The sequence below is a fragment of the Pan paniscus genome, chromosome 3, assembly GCF_029289425.2.
Source record: "Pan paniscus chromosome 3, NHGRI_mPanPan1-v2.0_pri, whole genome shotgun sequence".
Lineage (NCBI taxonomy): Eukaryota > Metazoa > Chordata > Mammalia > Primates > Hominidae > Pan > Pan paniscus.
Window position 1 is genome coordinate 13,913,626 of NC_073252.2, and position 19,034 is coordinate 13,932,659.

Consider the following 19,034-nt stretch of genomic DNA (forward strand, 5'->3'; position numbering starts at 1 on the left):
AGAGTCTGACTCTTTTTGTCAACAAAAATCACATCTCTGTCTGACATTGTCGTGATTTGGGTTCTTTCAAAAGCAGATCCTGAGACAAGGGTTTGAGTGCAAGTGGGACTTTGGAGGTGTATTTATCTTTTAAAAAAAATTTTTTTTTGTGCCTCTCAGCTCTGAATGGACCCTTTATTAATTTATGCTCTGGGACTAACAAAGGCGTGCCTTTGAGCCCGTCTCCTTTAAGTGCGCGCGATGTTAGGCTTCCTCAGTAGAGGGCGCCGGAGGACACCGCAGCTGGAGGAGGGTTTCCGCCGGTTGTGCGGGGACCGCGGCTCAGTAGTGTGGGTGGACGAGGACAGCGGGTGGAACTGGTCCTTCTGTGACTTTGCAGCCCCGGCTTGGTGATAATTTTTGTGCAGGCTTCTTGACATGGAAAGCAGAGCTCCCCAGCACAGAGTGAGCGCTCCGAAGGGCTCCTGCGCTTACCGGTGCCCTACCCTCCCTTTCCCTGCTTGCTACACTTGGGTCCGGGACTCAGTCTCCCTTTGCAAGCTTCTGCTCGGCCTGTGTGCAGCTGCACTTAGCTGGCAGGGTCAGGCGTTGAGTAGCCGCTCCGCTCCTTCTGCAGCCTCCTGCAGCCCCCGCCAGCTCCCAGGCTCCATCCCTCACCATCAGTTGCTGATTGGCGCCCCCTGCGTGCACAACGGAGGCTGGCTGCACCTGGAGGTTCCCAGCAATTCCAGGCCGGCTCCAGCCTAGCCAAAGCAGCTAACTTCTCTGCTGTCTCGTGGGCTGAACCTCACCGTTTCCCAAGAGGTCTGAATCCTTCTCAAGTTCGTCTTTTCCTAAGTTCTCCCTCGTAGCTCTAGGGTGCTTTGTAGAGTTTCCTTATATCTATACTCTTCATTGTAGTTAATGACTCTGTGTTACACTTGTCCTGTTGAACTTACTGTGTAGTTTCTGTCTCTTGACTGGATCAAGGCTCTCACAGGAGTCAATCCCAGAAAAATGATGAGACAGTAGGGAAGAGAGAAAAGCCAATAAACAGCATGTTAATGAGTAGGTCCCACCTGGGGCTCAGTCGCACTGGTGTCCCTCTGAGAGTATGGGCACCACACACTTTGGCATTGCCCCAGCAAGGCAAGGGGCAAGCAAGGGAGCTGGGTGTTTATCTCCCAGGCATTGCTTGAGGCTTGCTCTTGGGAATGGTAGCTCCTTGGAACTTCTGTCCAGCCTGCATATCTGGACTGTGCAGGGGATACTTCTGTGGCCAGAAAAAGCCCTTGGGCAGAGAGAAGCAGGTTCTTGATGCTGAGATGTCTGCGTGCTTGGGAGTTGACCACTGCAGCTGCAGGTGACCTCTGGGGTGGGCCAAGGGGTTGTAGGTGGGCAGTGATACGTCTGCTACAGACATGTTGCAGGATGCAGGGCAGCAGAAGGAAACTGATCAGCTGGCTGCCAATGAATGGCCCAGACTGATTCAAGGGTAAATTTGCTGGAAGAAGTCCATTGCAGAAGATCAGATGCTTTCCTGACTGGTGTAATTTAATTGTATGGTCAGTGTTTGCTATGGATAATTGGATTTTTCTTTGACCTTCACAATCTTGCTGGCTCTCTGTCCACACTGAAAGACACTTTTCTAACTCTCTCAAATGCAATAAGACTAACCTGGCTTCCATCAGGAACTCATGGGCTTGCCATTTCCAGGAGGTGCCGATGGCTGTGGTATCCAACCAGCAAACGGCAGTGGTGTTTGTATTTTCCATTTTGCCCTTTACAAGAACATTTCAGCTGAAGCAAAAGGCTTTTTCCTTTACCCTGGGTTTTTTAATAGAAATCTTGGTGGCATTAAGCACTTTTAATTCTGAGCACTAGCCTGTAAAGTTCAAAGCTCTGTTCTGCTCTTGAACACAGCGGATACCAAGGCGAGAGATTCTAATCACAAAGAATACCAGAAAAAAAAAAAAAAAAAAAAAGCAGAGACAAGTTTATTACGAAGGGTGGTGAACAGTATTTGTGATTAATGTGGAATGAAAAAGGTTATTTCTACATTAAAATCATTCACATTTGCAATAATTTAAACAATTTATCTGGTTTCCCCAAGTGAGGATGTGTTCTTTCCACATATAACATGCTCAGTGAAGGAAGAACAAGGAAGGTTGCGCTGCCCTGAAACATATCTGGGAGAGCTTTTCTGCTCTGGGAGGATCACCAAGTTATGTTGTTAAGTGACAAAAACAATATCCGGAAGAGTGTCAAACAGCTAATTATTCTGTAAGAAGGAAAAAAAGAAGACTACATTAGTCACATTTACTTATATTTATATGAAAAGCTAATAAAAGTAGCTAGGTATACGTAAGGCAGTCAGAAACAAGACTTTTCAATTATAACTTTTATATCATTTTAATTTAAAAGTTACGCTAATATATTTCCTGTTCAAGAAACAAATAACAACATGCCCAGTGGAAAGCATCATCATTGTAATAATGTCCTAAGATCATTTTTTATGACCTTTGAAGGTAACTTAGGATAGGAAAATGCATTCCATAAAATTCAGCTGCCTGCACATAGTGAATCCTTTGCAAACCCTCGGAATAGGCTAAGGGTTTTTATATGACCATGGAATTTTTTTTTTTTTTGCATCTTTGCTGCTATTCGCCATCCAGGCAGCAGGGGGAGGTGTTTCTCTGTTTTTCTTTGCGCCGCCCACGCCTTCTCCCCAACTTCATATGCAAAACTGACCAAGAATTCTCTAATTCAAATCTATGCACGAAAGGCACCACATTTTCTAGATTCATGTTGTTACTCTCTCATATCCCAAATCTGGGAGACTTGGAGCTTCCAGCAGGCTACTTATGATTTTTCAAAAGGGGCCGATTGTTGGATTTGCTGGTGTAAAGTTTGTCCTCCCTCTTCTCTGTGCCCCTCCTTGTCACTCCACTCAGCCTTTATACATCACTTGCCATAATCGAGTCATAGAAAACGAAACTTACATTATGGAAATTCACAGCCTTTTTTTTTTTTTCCACTTTGTAGATGAGACTCAGGATTTAGAAGGCAAAACAAACAAACAACCAAACAAATAAAAAAGGGATTTATTTTGGACCTTCATAAATGGTGCCAAAGTAAAAACAAACAAACAAACAAAAGGTAAAAGAGGAAGGGACTGTTAGATGAATGTTTATCTCGGCGCCTGGTACCATACCTGCCTTACACACTCACAACGCAAGGAAGGGTGTGTCACTAGAGCCATTTTGCTAAGGAGGAGATTAAAGCTCAGAGGGGCTGAGCAACTTGCCCAAATTTATGTTGCTAGAAAATAATAGAACTGGAATTGGAAGCCAGACTGTATCTAAAGTAGAAACGTTTAAATATTTTCTTCCTATACCACACAAAATAAGCAGAAGGCAGTGTCTCTCTCTCTTTTGTCCCTGTCTGCCCCCCACAGTCTCTATACCTGTTTTCTCACAAGGGTGTACCACCTGCTCCCTACTCCACATCGCGTCTATAAAGAGAGAAAAGGAAAAAAGGAAGTCGCTTCAAGAGCTCCCCAAATGCTCAATGGAAGTTGCTCTTTGTTGTACATGGGCAGCGATTTCTTTAGAAAAAGTAGTGACGTAGACCTGCCCGAGGTCAGCGATTCCTAGAGCTGTGGACTTGGGGAAGTGCCAGGGAAGCATTGTGTTGTTTAAAAAATTGTTTTGGAGCATGTGCTTCTGTGTGTGTGTGTTTCTGAGCGTATCTGTTTTCTCACAGGAGCTGCCTGGCAATGGTAGCAGGTGAAGGTCATGGTGAAGAAGATGCAGATATTGGCAATTTGGAGCATTAGATGAACTAATTACAACGTTAACCTAAGGAACAGTGGTGAGACCATTTTATCCAAAGTGAAGTTCTTGAGAGAGATCTTGGGTGGCACCTAGCCTCTGTATTAGATAAAATGGACATCCCTTGGGAGAGAATGTGGCCCTTTTCTATTCTGATTAGGGCAAAAAGAATCTCCTTTGATGCCAACATGACCTTAGTGCCTTTAAACATATACTATGCTGCCATTTCCACAGAGAGGGACAAGCAGCAGCCTGGGGTCCTTGGGCAGGCAGTGTGGCCCAGCCAAAATTTTCTTAGATTGCTTTATTTTCCTTTAATTATGATTACATGTATAGCAAATGATTATGGTTTTCTATTTGTGATAGTGATAAGGGATGCCTTTTAAATATATGTATTTAAGTAAAAAGGTTAATTTACCCAGCACTTTGGGAGGCCGAGGTGGGCAGATCACGAGGTCGGGAGATCGAGACCATCCTGGCTAACACGGTGAAACCCCATCTCTACTAAAAATAGAAAAAATTAGCCAGGCGTGGTGGCGAGCACTTGTAGTCCCAGATACTTGGGAGGCTGAGGCAGGAGAATGGCGTGAACCCAGGAGGCAGAGCTTGCAGTGAGCTGAGATCATGCCACTGCACTCCAGCCTGGGCGGCAGAGCGAGACTCTGTCTCAAAAAAAAAAAAAGAGTTAATTTAAAGAAAAACCAGTTAAGTGAATGACAGTAATGTGGAGATGTGAAAAAAAGGATGAAAGTGTCACTAAAATAATTCAGATATGTGGGCTGGGTGCAGCAGTTCACACCTGTAGGCCCAGCCCTTTGGGAGGCCGAGGTGGGTGAATCACTTGAGCCCAGAAGTTCGAGACCAGCCTGGGCAACAAAGTGAGACCTTCTCTGTACAAAAAAAATGAACAAAATTAGCCTAGTGTAGTGGTGAGCACATGTAGTCCCAGGTACTTGGGAGGCTGAGATGGGAAGAGCATTTGAGCCCAGGAGGTTGAGGCTTCAGTGAGCCAAGATTGTGTCACTGCACTCCAGCCTGGGAGACAGAGTGAGACGCTGTCTCAAAAAATAAGGAAGAATTGAAATATGGGGATATTATTTCATTAGTGGATTAGTTTTCAGCATGGCTTCCATTTCAGACATTTTATAATTCTAATTCCATCATTTGAGAATGATGGGAAGATTAGAATCATACAATATTAGAAAAGAAAGGGATAACTGAGTCTGCCCTCCTCATTTTACAGCTGATGAAATGGAAGCTTAGAAAGATGTGACTGGTTCAAGGTCACACAGTGTTCTGTTGGCTCACATCCGATTTGTGTGTGTGCATGGGTGTGTGCACACAGGTGTATGTGTGCATGTGTGTTGATGGGAATGGGGTAAGGGAGAGAGGAGGAAAGCAGCCTAAATATCGAGCCGCCTTGGCTTTAATGTAATTCAGGTTGTCTTGGCACCAGGGAGGGAAAGAGGGAAGACAGAGGGGACATTCTTTGAACAAAATGAGAACTCCTAGATAACACGGGGGTGGGGGAATATCCTGAAAATCTAAGTTTCCTGTGCGTGCTACAGCAACAAGGGTAAGAGCTGGCTAATTTCCCCCAGTAAACACAGCAGTGGCTTTTTGCTGCAGAATGTGGCGTTAAATTCAGTAGGTCAGCATTAAGCTTGAACAAAATGTGATGACTGATTAGGAAATGAATGGTAAGTCATGGACAGCAGATCCTGATTATGATGATGCTTATCAACACCTCCCTCCCCCACACTGGAACAAACAAAGCTGCACAATGTCCTTGCAGGCTGACAAAACTGGACCCACATGTGCTGGTCCTGGGACAATTGAATTATGGCTATGACAGTCATCTATGAGGAAATCAGATGTCAAAGGGAGAAAGGACCCAACGACGCTTCAGGGCCTGTGCTTCTGGGGAGGGGGTGCCCCTGCCTCCTCCTCACCGTGAGGTCTGCTCTGAGACCTGCTTTCCTATTGAGATTACAAAAGTGAGATGTAATCCAGGATTAAAGCTCCTCTTTTCAGATGGGGCTAGGGGCCAAATGCATGGCCCAGAGTGGAAACTTCATATGTTTTTGTGGAATGAATGACCAGAAGCCTGGATAAATCAATGGGTCTCTCACAGTGCTTGGTGTAGAGCCAGAATTTGATAAGGGTTCATCTCCTGCTCATCCTCATCCTGTATGAATAAGTCACTCGATGTTTTCAGTGTCATTATTTCTTCATGCCTAAAATTCAGATAAGAAAGTGTTTCTTACAAATAGGTTATTGGGATATGGGACAAAATGAGTCTGCTGAGTGTGATAGTTGCCTATTCATTCACTCATTAAATCATTCATCCAACCAACTGCTATTTGTTAAGTACTTAGTAGGGATGTAACATAGACACCTCTATATAGAGGTTAGTAGTGGGGAAGTCAGATAACAATTATGTGAATAAATAGATAACTAAAATAAAACTTTTAGAATATCATACATGCTAGAATGAAATAGTAATTAGATAAAAATACTAATGGTAATAATAATGATAAAAGCTAACATTTATTAAATACTATAAGCCACACACTGTTTTAAACCTTTACCTGTATTACGCATTTAATCCTTATCAACACCCTATTCTTTCAAAAAATAATAAAGTTATTATTACATTTTATAAAGAGCTGGAAAGCAATGGGGAGCAGTTGGCATTTTTGACAGTGTGGCCAAGAAAGACTTCCGTGGGAGGCGACAGATAAGCAGGGCTGGAAGTGTTCATTTCTCATGTATCTCTAAGATCCATGTTCCTCTTTCCACTCACCCCACCCCTGCACCACGATTGTTTGGTGAAAACCACCATATTGCTCATTGTCATTGCAACTACCTTCTAACTGGATGCCCTTCTAGCAGCCAGAATGGTGTGAGAGTGACTGGAGGTGCAGACAGGTTGGCTATATGCATTTGGTCCATTTACTTCTCTGCTGACCTTTCTAGGATGTGGCTTATTGATGTTCCCTGAATTTGAAGACTACATGGTTCAGACTCTGGGATAACATGACATGGAGTAATGACTCACTACCATATATTCACCCAGGGGGAAGCTGGGAGTTTGTCTTTTAAACATTAAGTTATGCCATTTACTGTGGGAATGGGGCAGAAAATGACCCAGTGGTGGAGGCAGAAGCAAGAATAACATCAACAAAGGATAAGTTCCACAGCTTTTCACCTCCAATATCCCACCTGGGTCTCCCAACAACCTTGTAAAACTGATTGCTATGCATGTTGCATGTTTGGGAGATCAGAGAAACAAAGGCTGAGATGCTTCATAAGTTTAGCCAAAGCCATACGGCTAGTGCTTGAGCTTTTTCATAAATAAAGAACCTGTTTATTCACCTGACCATAGCCTATAAAGACAGTGTCTTTCTTTTTATTATTATTATTATTATTATACTTTAAGTTTTGGGGTACATGTGCACATAGTGCAGGTTAGTTACATATGTATACATGTGCCATGCTGGTGTGCTGCACCCACTAACTCGTCATCTAGCATTAGGTATATCTCCCAATACTATCCCTCCCCCCTCCCCCCACCCCACAACAGTCCCCAGAGTGTGATGTTCCCCTTCCTGTGTCCATGTGTTCTCATTGTTCAATTCCCACCTATGAGTGAGAATATATGGTGTTTGGTTTTTGGTTCTTGCGATCGTTTACTGAGAATGATGATTTACAATTTCATCCGTGTCCCTACAAAGGATATGAACTCATCATTTTTTATGGCTGCATAGTATTCCATGGTGTATATGTGCCACATTTTCTTAATCCAGTCTATCATTGTTGGACATTTGGGTTGGTTCTAAGTCTTTGCTATTGTGAATAGTGCCGCAATAAACATACGTGTGCATGTGTCTTTATAGCAGCATGATTTATAGTCCTTTGGGTATATACCCAATAATGGGGTGGCTGGGTCAAATGGTATTTCTAGTTCTAGATCCCTGAGGAATCGCCACACTGACTTCCACAATGGTTGAACTAGTTTACAGTTCCACCAACAGTGTAAAAGTGTTCCTATTTCTCCACATCCTCTCCAGCACCTGTTGTTTCCTGACTTTTTAATGATTGCCATTCTAACTGGTGTGAGATGGTATCTCATTGTGGTTTTGATTTGCATTTCTCTGATGGCCAGTGATGATGAGCAATTTTTTCATGTTTTTTTGGCTGCATAAATGTCTTCTTTTGAGAAGTGTCTGTTCATGTCCTTTGCCCACTTTTTGATGGGGTTGTTTGTTTTTTTCTTGTAAATTTGTTTGAGTTCATTGTAGATTCTGGATATTAGCCCTTTGTCAGATGAGTAGGTTGCGAAAATTTTCTCCCATTTTGTAGGTTGCCTGTTCACTCTGATGGTAGTTTCTTTTGCTGTGCAGAAGCTCTTTAGTTTAATTATATCCCATTTGTCAATTTTGGCTTTTGTTGCCATTGCTTTTGGTGTTTTAGCCATGAAGTCCTTGCCCATGCCTATGTCCTGAATGGTAATGCCTAGGTTTTCTTCTAGGGTTTTTATGGTTTTAGGTCTAACGTTTAAGTCTTTAATCCGTCTTGAATTGATTTTTGTATAAGGTGTAAGGAAGGGATCCAGTTTCAGCTTTCTCCATATGGCTAGCCAGTTTTCCCAGCACCATTTATTAAATAGGGAATCCTTTCTCCATTGCTTGTTTTTCTCAGGTTTGTCAAAGATCAGATAGTTGTAGATATGCGGCGTTATTTCTGAGGGCTCTGTTCTGTTCCATTGATCTATATCTCTGTTTTGGTACCAGGACCATGCTGTTTTGGTTACTGTAGCCTTGTAGTATAGTTTGAAGTCAGGTAGTGTGATGCCTCCAGCTTTCTTCTTTTGGCTTAGGATTGACTTGGCGATGCAGGCTCTTTTGTGGTTCCATATGAACTTTAAAGTAGTTTTTTCCAATTCTGTGAAGAAAGGCATTGATAGCTTGATGGGGATGGCATTGAATCTGTAAATTACCTTGGGCAGTATGGTCATTTTCACGATATTGAATCTTCCTACCCATGAGCATGGAATGTTTTTCCATTTGTTTGTATCCTCTTTTATTTCCTTGAGCAGTGGTTTGTAGTTCTCCTTGAAGAGGTCCTTCACATCCCTTGTAAGTTGGATTCCTAGGTATTTTATTCTCTTTGAAGCAATTGTGAATGGGAGTTCACCCATGATTTGACTCTCTGTTTGTCTGTTATTGGTGTATAAGAATGCTTGTGATTTTTGTACATTGATTTTGTATCCTGAGACTTTGCTGAAGTTGCTTATCAGCTTAAGGAGATTTTGGGCTGAGACAATGGGGTTTTCTAGATATACAATCATGTCGTCTGCAAACAGGGACAATTTGACTTCCTCTTTTCCTAATTGAATACCCTTTATTTCCTTCTGCTGCCTAATTGCCCTGGTCAGAACTTCCAACACTATGTTGAATAGGAGTGGTGAGAGAGGGCATCCCTGTCTTGTGCCAGTTTTCAAAGGGAATGCTTCCAGTTTTTGCCCATTCAGTATGATATTGGCTGTGGGTTTGTCATAGATAGCTCTTATTATTTTGAAATACGTCCCATCAATACCTAATTTATTGAGAGTGTTTAGCATGAAGGGTTGTTGAATTTTGTCAAAGGCCTTTTCTGCATCTATTGAGACAATCATGTGGTTTTTGTCTTTGGTTCTGTTTATATGCTGGATTACATTTACTGATTTGCGTATGTTGAATGAGCCTTGCATCCCAGGGATGAAGCCCACTTGATCATGGTGGATAAGCTTTTTGATGTGCTGCTGGATTCGTTTTGCCAGTATTTTATTGAGGATTTTTGCATCAATGTTCATCAAGGATATTGGTCTAAAATTCTCTTTTTTGGTTGTGTCTCTGCCCGGCTTTGGTATCAGAATGATGCTGGCCTCATAAAATGAGTTAGGGAGGATTCCCTCTTTTTCTGTTGATTGGAATAGTTTCAGAAGGAATGGTACCAGTTCCTCCTTGTACCTCTGGTAGAGTTCGGCTGTGAATCCATCTGGTCCTGGACTCTTTTTGGTTGGTAAGCTATTGATTATTGCCACAATTTCAGATCCTGTTATTGGTCTATTCAGAGATTCAACTTCTTCCTGGTTTAGTCTTGGAAGAGTGTATGTGTCGAGGAATTTATCCATTTCTTCTAGATTTTCTAGTTTATTTGCATAGAGGTGTTTGTAGTATTCTCTGATGGTAGTTTGTATTTCTGTGGGATTGGTGGTGATATCCCCTTTATCATTTTTTATTGCGTCTATTTGATTCTTCTTTTTTTCTTTATTAGTCTTGCTAGCAGTCTATCTATTTTGTTGATCCTTTCAAAAAACCACCTCCTGGATTCATTAATTTTTTGAAGGGTTTTTTGTGTCTCTATTTCCTTCAGTTCTGCTCTGATTTTAGTTATTTCTTGCCTTCTGCTAGCTTTTGAATGTGTTTGCTCTTGCTTTTCTAGTTCTTTTAATTGTGATGTTAGGGTGTCAATTTTGGATCTTCCCTGCTTTCTCTTGTGGGCATTTAGTGCTATAAATTTCCCTCTACACACTGCTTTGAATGTGTCCCAGAGATTCTGGTATGTTGTGTCTTTGTTCTCGTTGGTTTCAAAGAACATCTTTATTTCTGCTTTCATTTCGTTATGTACCCAGTAGTCATTCAGGAGCAGGTTTTTCAGTTTCCATGTAGTTGAGCGGTTTTGAGTGAGATTCTTAATCCTGAGTTCTAGTTTGATTGTACTGTGGTCTGAGAGATAGTTTGTTATAATTTCTGTTCTTTTACATTTGCTGAGGAGAGCTTTACTTCCAAGTATGTGGTCAATTTTGGAATAGGTGTGGTGTGGTGCTGAAAAAAATGTATATTCTGTTGATTTGGGGTGGAGAGTTCTGTAGATGTCTATTAGGTCCGCGTGGTGCAGAGCTGAGTTCAATTCCTGGGTATCCTTGTTGACTTTCTGTCTCGTTGATCTGTCTAATGTTGACAGTGCGGTGTTAAAGTCTGCCATTATTATTGTGTGGGAGTCTAAGTCTCTTTGTAGGTCACTCAGGACTTGCTTTATGAATCTGGGTGCTCCTGTATTGGGTGCATATATATTTAGGATAGTTAGCTCTTCTTGTTGAATTGATCCCTTTACCATTATGTAATGGCCTTCTTTGTCTCTTCTGATCTTTGTTGGTTTAAAGTCTGTTTTATCAGAGACTAGGATTGCAACCCCTGCCTTTTTTTGTTTTCCATTTGCTTGGTAGATCTTCCTCCATCCTTTTATTTTGAGCCTATGTGTGTCTCTGCACATGAGATGGGTTTCCTGAATACAGCACACTGATGGGTCTTGACTCTTTATCCAATTTTCCAGTCTGTGTCTTTTAAGTGGAGCATTTAGTCCATTTACATTTAAAGTTAATATTGTTATGTGTGAATTTGATCCTGTCATTATGATGCTAGCTAGTTATTTTGCTCATTAGTTGATGCAGTTTCTTCCTAGTCTCGATGGTCTTTACATTTTGGCATGATTTTGCAGCGGCTGGTACTGGTTGTTCCTTTCCATGTTTAGCGCTTCCTTCAGGAGCTCTTTTAGGGCAGGCCTGGTGGTGACAAAATCTCTCAGCATTTGCTTGTCTGTGAAGTATTTTATTTCTCCTTCACTTATGAAGCTTAGTTTGGCTGGATATGAAATTCTGGGTTGACAATTCTTTTCTTTAAGAATGTTGAATATTGGCCCCCACTCTCTTCTGGCTTGTAGGGTTTCTGCCGAGAGATCCGCTGTTAGTCTGATGGGCTTCCCTTTGAGGGTAACCCGACCTTTCTCTCTGGCTGCCTTTAACATTTTTTCCTTCATTTCAACTTTGGTGAATCTGACAATTATGTGTCTTGGAGTTGCTCTTCTCGAGGAGTATCTTTGTGGCGTTCTCTGTATTTACTGAATCTGAACCTTGGCCTGCCTTGCTAGATTGAGGAAGTTGTCCTGGATAATATCCTGCAGAGTGTTTTCCAACTTGGTTCCATTCTCCCCATCACTTTCAGGTACACCAATCAGACATAGATTTGGTCTTTTCACATAGTCCCATATTTCTTGGAGGCTTTGCTCATTTCTTTTTATTCTTTTTTCTCTAAACTTCTCTTCTCACTTCATTTCATTCATTTCATCTTCCATCGCTGATACCCTTTCTTCCAGTTGATCGCATCGGCTCCTGAGGCTTCTGCATTCTTCACGTAGTTCTCGAGCCTTGGTTTTCAGCTCCATCAGCTCCTTTAAGCACTTCTCTGTATTGGTTATTCTAGTTATACATTCTTCTAAATTTTTTCAAAGTTTTCAACTTCTTTGCCTTTGGTTTGAATGTCCTCCCATAGCTCAGAGTAATTTGATTGTCTGAAGCCTTCTTCTCTCAGCTCGTCAAAGTCATTCTCCTTCCAGCTTTGTTCCGTTGCTGGTGAGGAACTGCGTTCCTTTGGAGGAGGAGAGGCGCTCTGCTTTTTAGAGTTTCCAGTTTTTCTGTTCTGTTTTTTCCCCATCTTTGTGGTTTTATCTACTTTTGGTCTTTGATGATGTTGATGTACAGATGGGTTTTTGGTGTGGATGTCCTTTCTGTTTGTTAGTTTTCCTTCTAACAGAAAGGACCCTCAGCTGCAGGTCTGTTGGAGTACCCTGCCGTGTGAGGTGTCAGTGTGCCCCTGCTGTGGGGTGCCTCCCAGTTTGGCTGCTCAGGGGTCAGGGGTCAGGGACCCACTTGAGGAGGCAGTCTGCCCGTTCTCAGATCTCCCACTGGGTACTGGGAGAACCACTGTTCTCTTCAAAGCTGTCAGACAGGGACATTTAAGTCTGCAGAGGTTACTGCTGTCTTTTTGTTTGTCTGTGCCCTGCCCCTAGAGGTGGAGCCTACAGAGGCAGGCAGGCCTCCTTGAGCTGTGGTGGGCTCCACCCAGTTCGAGCTTCCTGGCTGCTTTGTTTACCTAAGCAAGCCTGGGCAATGGTGGGCGCCCCTCCCCCAGCCTCGCTGCCGCCTTGCAGTTTGATCTCACCCTGCTGTGCTAGCAATCAGCGAGACTCCCTGGGCATAGGACCCTCCAAGCCAGGTGCCGTATATAATCTCGTGGTGCGCTGTTTTTTAAGCCCGTCGGAAAAGCGCAGTATTTGGGTGGGAGTGACCCAATTTTCCAGGTGCTGTCTGTCACCCCTTTCTTTGACTCGGAAAGGGAACTCCCTGACTCCTTGCGCTTCCTGAGTGAGGCAATGCCTCGCCCTGCTTCGGTTCGCGCACAGTGCACGCACCCACTGACCTGCGCCCACTGTCTGGCACTCCCTAGAGAGATGAACCCGGTACCTCAGATGGAAATGCAGAAATCACCTGTCTTCTGCGTCGCTGACGCTGGGAGCTGTAGACCGGAGCTGTTCCTATTCGACCATCTTGGCTCCCCCCACCCCATAGTGTCTTTCTTAAAAGCAAAGCCAACTACGACCACCACCACAATTACTACTACTTGTTGCTATACATATTTACCCTGTGCCAGTGTCTTAATTCTTGCTGCTATAACAAAATATTATAGACTGTGTGGCTTATAAACAATAGAAATTTATTTCTCACAGTTCTGGAGGCTGAGAAATCCAAGATCAAGGTGTTGGCAGATTCAATGTCTGGTGAGGGCCTGTTCTCTGGTTCATAGATGGCACCTTCTCACCATGCCCTCACATGATAGAAGGAGTGAGAGGTCTGTCTGGGACCTTTTTCATAAGGGCACTAATCGCCACTCATAAGGGCTTTAAACCCATCACCTAATCACCTCCCAAAGGCTCCACCTTTAAATACCATTACCTTGGGAGGCTAGAATTTCAACTTATGAATTCTGGGGAGACATAAATATTCAATCCATAGCATTGTATTCTGGCTTCCCCCAAAATTCATGTCTTTCCTACATGCAAAATACATTTATTCCATTCCAATAGCTTCAAAAGTCTTAACTTGTGCCAGCACTGACTTTAAAGTCTAAGTCCAATGTCTCATCTAAATATGATATTTAGATATCAGATGTGGGTGAGACTCAAGATATGATTCATTATGAGACAGATTCTCTTCTAGCTGTGAGACTATGAAACCAAACAAGTTATATGCTTCCAAAATGCAGTGGTGGAACAGGCACAGCAAGACATTCCCATTCCAAAAGAGAGAAATAGAAAAGAAAAAATGAGTGACAGGTCCTGGGCTAGTCTAAAACCTCAAGGCTTGAGAATGATTTTCTTTGACTCCAGGCTCTGTCCTCCAGTCTTACTGGGATGGTGACCCTGATCCCATGGCTCTATTGAGCATTGCTCTAGTCGGGGCTCCCTGTGGTGGCTGTACCCTATGGCACCTCTCATGAGTCATGAGCCTGAGGCTCTGAGCAGCTCCATCTTTCTAAATCTGGGTAGAGGCGGCCATACACCCATGGCTCATGCACTTTGTTATTGGCAGATATGGTACCTTGTGGATGCTGCCAAGATTTATTATTTGTGCCTTCCAGAAGGACAGCCACAGTGACCTGCACCACACCTTGTTGGAGGCTGAAAGAGTGAGGGTCGTGATCAACTCAGTATACCACTGGAGGCTATATGAGTAAGCAGCAAACTGTTGCTCATAAATGCAGAATTTTGGCAAACTGACAAACTGCATCTGCCACCCAGAAGGACTGCTGAAGGCAGTCATGACCCAGGCACAAGTGTTTCTTATGATTAGGCATAATTGAAGCCTGTTAGTAACAATATGAACCTGTGATCAATTAAGCAGCTGACCAGTCATTACCTCCTCCTTCCTGCTCATTCTACCCAATAAATAAGAAGGGCTGTGGAAGCTTGCGCAGCTGCCTTTGCTCTCTAGAAGCAGGGAGCCCTTATCCTCTTCTCTTCTTCTCTCTTCCTCTTCCCCATCCTAGCCTTTCCTTAAAATAGTTACTTTTGTTTTTTGTTATCATTTCTACGTTCGTCCCTTCGTTAAGTCATAATGACAGTCTCAAGCAGTAACAGTAGTAAGTGCTGTAATGATGGTCTCAAGTAGTAACCATGGCAGTCATCACACACCTGGCCTCACTGGAGCCACACCTGGGTGGCTGAGAATTGCCACCCAGGAATTGCCACTGGAAAGTAGAGAGTAGAGCCTAAGAGAGTGCCAGGCAGCCAGTGCTGAGGGCCCACAGCTGTCTGAGGCTCTTTCTTTAAAATTGTTCTGTCCTCCAGGCTCTGAACTCTGGGCCTGAGAAGATAAAGGCAGCCTTGATGATCTTTGAAATGCTTTTGGGGTTACTTTTCCCTTGTCTCAGACAATAGGTCCTGGATGATCCATACTAATCTTCTTATCAAAAGGTTGCTTGGCCACACCCTATTCCTGAATATACTTTCTGATACTTTTAATACGGGTAGGCTGTGAAATTTCTTAACCTTTAAGTTCTGTTTCCCTTTTGATTAAAAATTCTGTCTTTAAATCATTTTTCTTTTCTTATATTTGACTATAAATATTCAAGAGGAGCCAAGCCATACCTTCAACACTTTGCTTAGAAATTTCCTCAAATATCCTATTCTTTGTGTGCAAATTCTACCTTTCACAAAACACCAAGACACAGCAATTCAGCCAAGTTCTATGCCACTTTGTAACAAGGATAACCTTTCTTCCAGTTTCCAATGACATGTTCCTTATTTCTATCTGAAACCTTACCAGGATGGCCTTTACCATCCATATTTCTACAAACATTCTGTTCATGACCACTTAAGTATTTCCTTAGAAGATTGAGGCTCTTTATACAGCTTTCTTCTTTTCATCCTGACCCTCACAAGGGTCACCCTTAACAGTCCACCTGGCAATGTAGGCTATGTTTTAGCCTACCCCTCAAAACTTTTCTAGCGTCTACCCATGATCCCATTTCAAATCTGCTTCCATATTTTTAGATCTTTGTTACAGTAGCACCCCCAATTCTTGATTCCAATCTTCTTTGTGAATTTGAGCTGTTATAACAAAATACTACAAGTTGGGTAGCTTTGTAAAGCACATTAATCTATTTGTTACAGTTCAGGAGTCTGGTAAGTCCAAGGTCAAGGTGCTGGCAGACTTGATGTCTGGTAAAGGCTTGCTCTCTGGTTCATAGTGCTTTCTTGCTGTGTCTCCACATGGTGGAAGGAGTGAGGGGTCTCTCTCAGGTCTCTTTTTTTCATAAGGACACGGACACCAACCCCACTTATGAGGGCTATGTTCTTGTGATCTAATTACCTCCCAAAGGCCCCACCACTTAATACCATAACCTTAGGGGTTTAAAATTTCAACATATGAAATTTGACGGGACAAAAACGTTCAGACCATAGCAGCCTGATTCTGAATCAAGAGATTCATATATATTAACCCATTTAATCCTGTTGCATGCTGTGTAGAAATAATTTGGCAGTATCTAGCATATGGTAATAATTTAATTAATGTTAACTTAAATGACTCTATTTTTGGATAAGGAAAAACTGAGGCCCACAAAGGTTAAGTATCCTGTACAAAGTTGCACAGTTGGTAAACAATGGCCCTAAGATCTGAATACAGGCCATGTGGTTATGTGGTTTAGCTCTTATCCATGATGTACTTTGCCTACCTGTGTAATGGTTGGGTTGTCTCAGTGTGTGTTTGTGGGCAGTACATGCTGAGTTTTAGTCTTTTGCAACTTGTTTCTGGCAATACTTAGAGGTTCTTTCTTTTTTATTCAAATTTCTATTTTAAGTCATTTTAGCTTTGGATTTCCAGTTGTGATTCCGCCCTAGAACCAATTCATGTCTTTCTCATTTAGGAAGGTCTGAGGATCTGGGATCTTGGAGGAGGAGGATTTTTTACTCATGGTGCCTGAGTGATGGATGCGTTTTCAAAGAGTTCCTAGAATTCCATCCTCATGAGCACAACTGGATTTGAAATTTAAATCATAGGGGTTTTCTATTTTGCATTTTGTGAAAATTTCAAATGTAAAGCTATTCCCTAAGTAGATAATGTCTTGGCATTCCCTCTTCTCTAGTCCAGGCTGCAACTTTTTGTTCACTTTGCTTTATTCCACAAAGATTTTATCTGTCAGGCTCTGTGCCCAGTAACATAGAGAAAGCAAACTGAAGGGGATTCAGACTCTATATTCAAGTCTCTGGGATATGGCAGATAATTCTTTCATGAATGAGGTAATATTTTACCCATGACTTGAAAGATGCTTGGATTTTGATAGAAGGAGAAGGAAGTATAGCTCAGAAATCCAGAACCACCTGAGCCTAGGCATGGAGGTGAGAAAGGTCAAGATGAGCTGAAGGAGGCAGAGGACATTTCAGATAAGCTTAAGATTTCTGTTTGCAGCAGAGGAAAATGGTGACTCTTTAAATTTTTGGATGCTCTTCTCTGAAGATAGGGTAGCCTCAGCAGGGGCTTTCCACTCAATCTCACCATTGGAAACCTTATTTTATTTTATTTTATTTTTTGAGACGGAGTCTCACTCTGTCGCCCAGGCTGGAGTGCAGTGGTGCGATCTCGGCTCACTGCAAGCTCTGCCTCCCGGGTTCACCCCATTCTCCTGCCTCAGCCTCCTGAGTAGCTGGGACTACAGGTCCCCGCCACCACGCCCGGCTAATTTTTTTTGTATTTTCAGTAGAGACGGGGTTTCACCATGTTAGCCAGGATAGTCTCGATCTCCTGCCCTCGTGATCCACCCGCCTTGGCCTCCCAAAGTGCTGGGATTACAGGCGTGAGCCACCATGCCCAGCCCGTTGGAAACCTTTACCTGTCACATCTCCTCAGAGGGTGAAGAGACCCTTCATGTCTCACGAAGTTAACAGTAAAAGCCAACGTTTATTGTTCACTGTCTTAGCCCGTTTAGGCTTCTATAACAAAAACACCATGGTCTGGGTGGCTAATAAACAACAGAAATTTATTTCTCACAGCTGTGGGGGCTGGGAAGTCCAAGCTAAAGCACCAGCAGATTTGGAGTCTGGAAAAGGCCCACTCCCTGGTTCACAGATGGTACCATTTTGTGTAACCTCATGTGACAGAAGGGACAAGGGAGCTCTCCAGGGCTTTTTATAAGGGCAGTGAGCTCATTTTTAAAGGCCTTGCCTCATGACTTAATCATCTCCCAAATGCCCCACCTCCAAGTACCGTCAGATTGGGGTGAGAATTTCAACATATGATTTTGGGGACACAAATATTCAGTTTATAGCATGCACTTTCTGTGTGCTAGGGACAATGGTAAGCACTTTATATGTGTATTGCCTTTGAGCTAGTGTTGATTATTCCCATTTTGCAGGGGAGAAGCCAGTAGGTTCAGAGAAGTTCCAGGTCACAGGCCAAGTAAGGGGTGAAGTAGGCTTTCAACTCCAGGTGTGTTGGACTCTAAACCTTCTGCTTCTTTCACTACACTTTGGTACTAGAAGGAGATTTTCTAGGAATTGGCAGTGGAAAGAACACTGCTGTTGGCCTTAGAAGGCAAGCTTGGAGCTGTGGTGGTCAGTTCCCATTGAAGGCTTTAGAGCAGCACTGCTCTAAAATATGATTCCAGCCACATAGGCAATTTTAAATTTACTATTAGCCCCATTAAAAAAGGAAGAAGAAACATGTGGAGTTTGCTTTAATCATATATTTGATTTAACTCAATATATGTAAAATATCATTTTAACAGCAATCAATACTAAAAAAGTTATTAGTGGAAATATTTATATTTTTGTAGCAAATCTTTGAAATTCTATGTTCATTTTATGCATAAAGTACATCACAGTTTGGCCTAACCATGTTTTGAGTACTCAATACACACATGTGAGCAGTTGTTGCCTTCCTGGATGTCACAGGTTTACAGGAAGCTTTAGTCATCATCGCCATGATAACAACAATTGCTAACTGTGATCAAACATTTATTAGGTGTTGGAACTTTTATTAGTTTGCTAGTGCTGCCATAACAAAAGACCACAGAGGAGGTGGTTTCAACAACAGAAATTCATTTGCTCAAAGCTCTGGAGGTGACAAAACCAAAATGAAGGTGTTGTCAGGTTTGATTTTTCCTGAGGCTTCTCTTCTTGGCTTGCAGATGGCTACTTGAGTCTCATTGTGTCCTCATATGATCTGCCCTCTGTGTAAGCACATCCCTGGTTTCTTTCTGTGTGTCCAAGTTTCTTTTTATAAGGACACCAATCAGATTGGATTAGAGCCCAGTCTGACAGCCGTGTTTTAAGTTAGCCACT

The 19,034-nt window shown here is 42.6% G+C and overlaps 1 long non-coding RNA gene across 1 annotated transcript in view; it reads left to right on the plus strand.

Annotated features, from left to right (window-relative positions):
• The first annotated feature begins 1,102 nt into the window (after positions 1-1,102).
• Positions 1,103-19,034, plus strand: part of LOC134730257 (uncharacterized) — a 283,053-nt gene continuing 265,121 nt past the window's right edge. The window contains exons 1-2 of the long non-coding RNA XR_010111921.1: positions 1,103-1,342; positions 3,745-3,852. This is a non-coding gene — a long non-coding RNA (uncharacterized LOC134730257). The remainder of the gene's footprint in view (positions 1,343-3,744; positions 3,853-19,034) is intronic.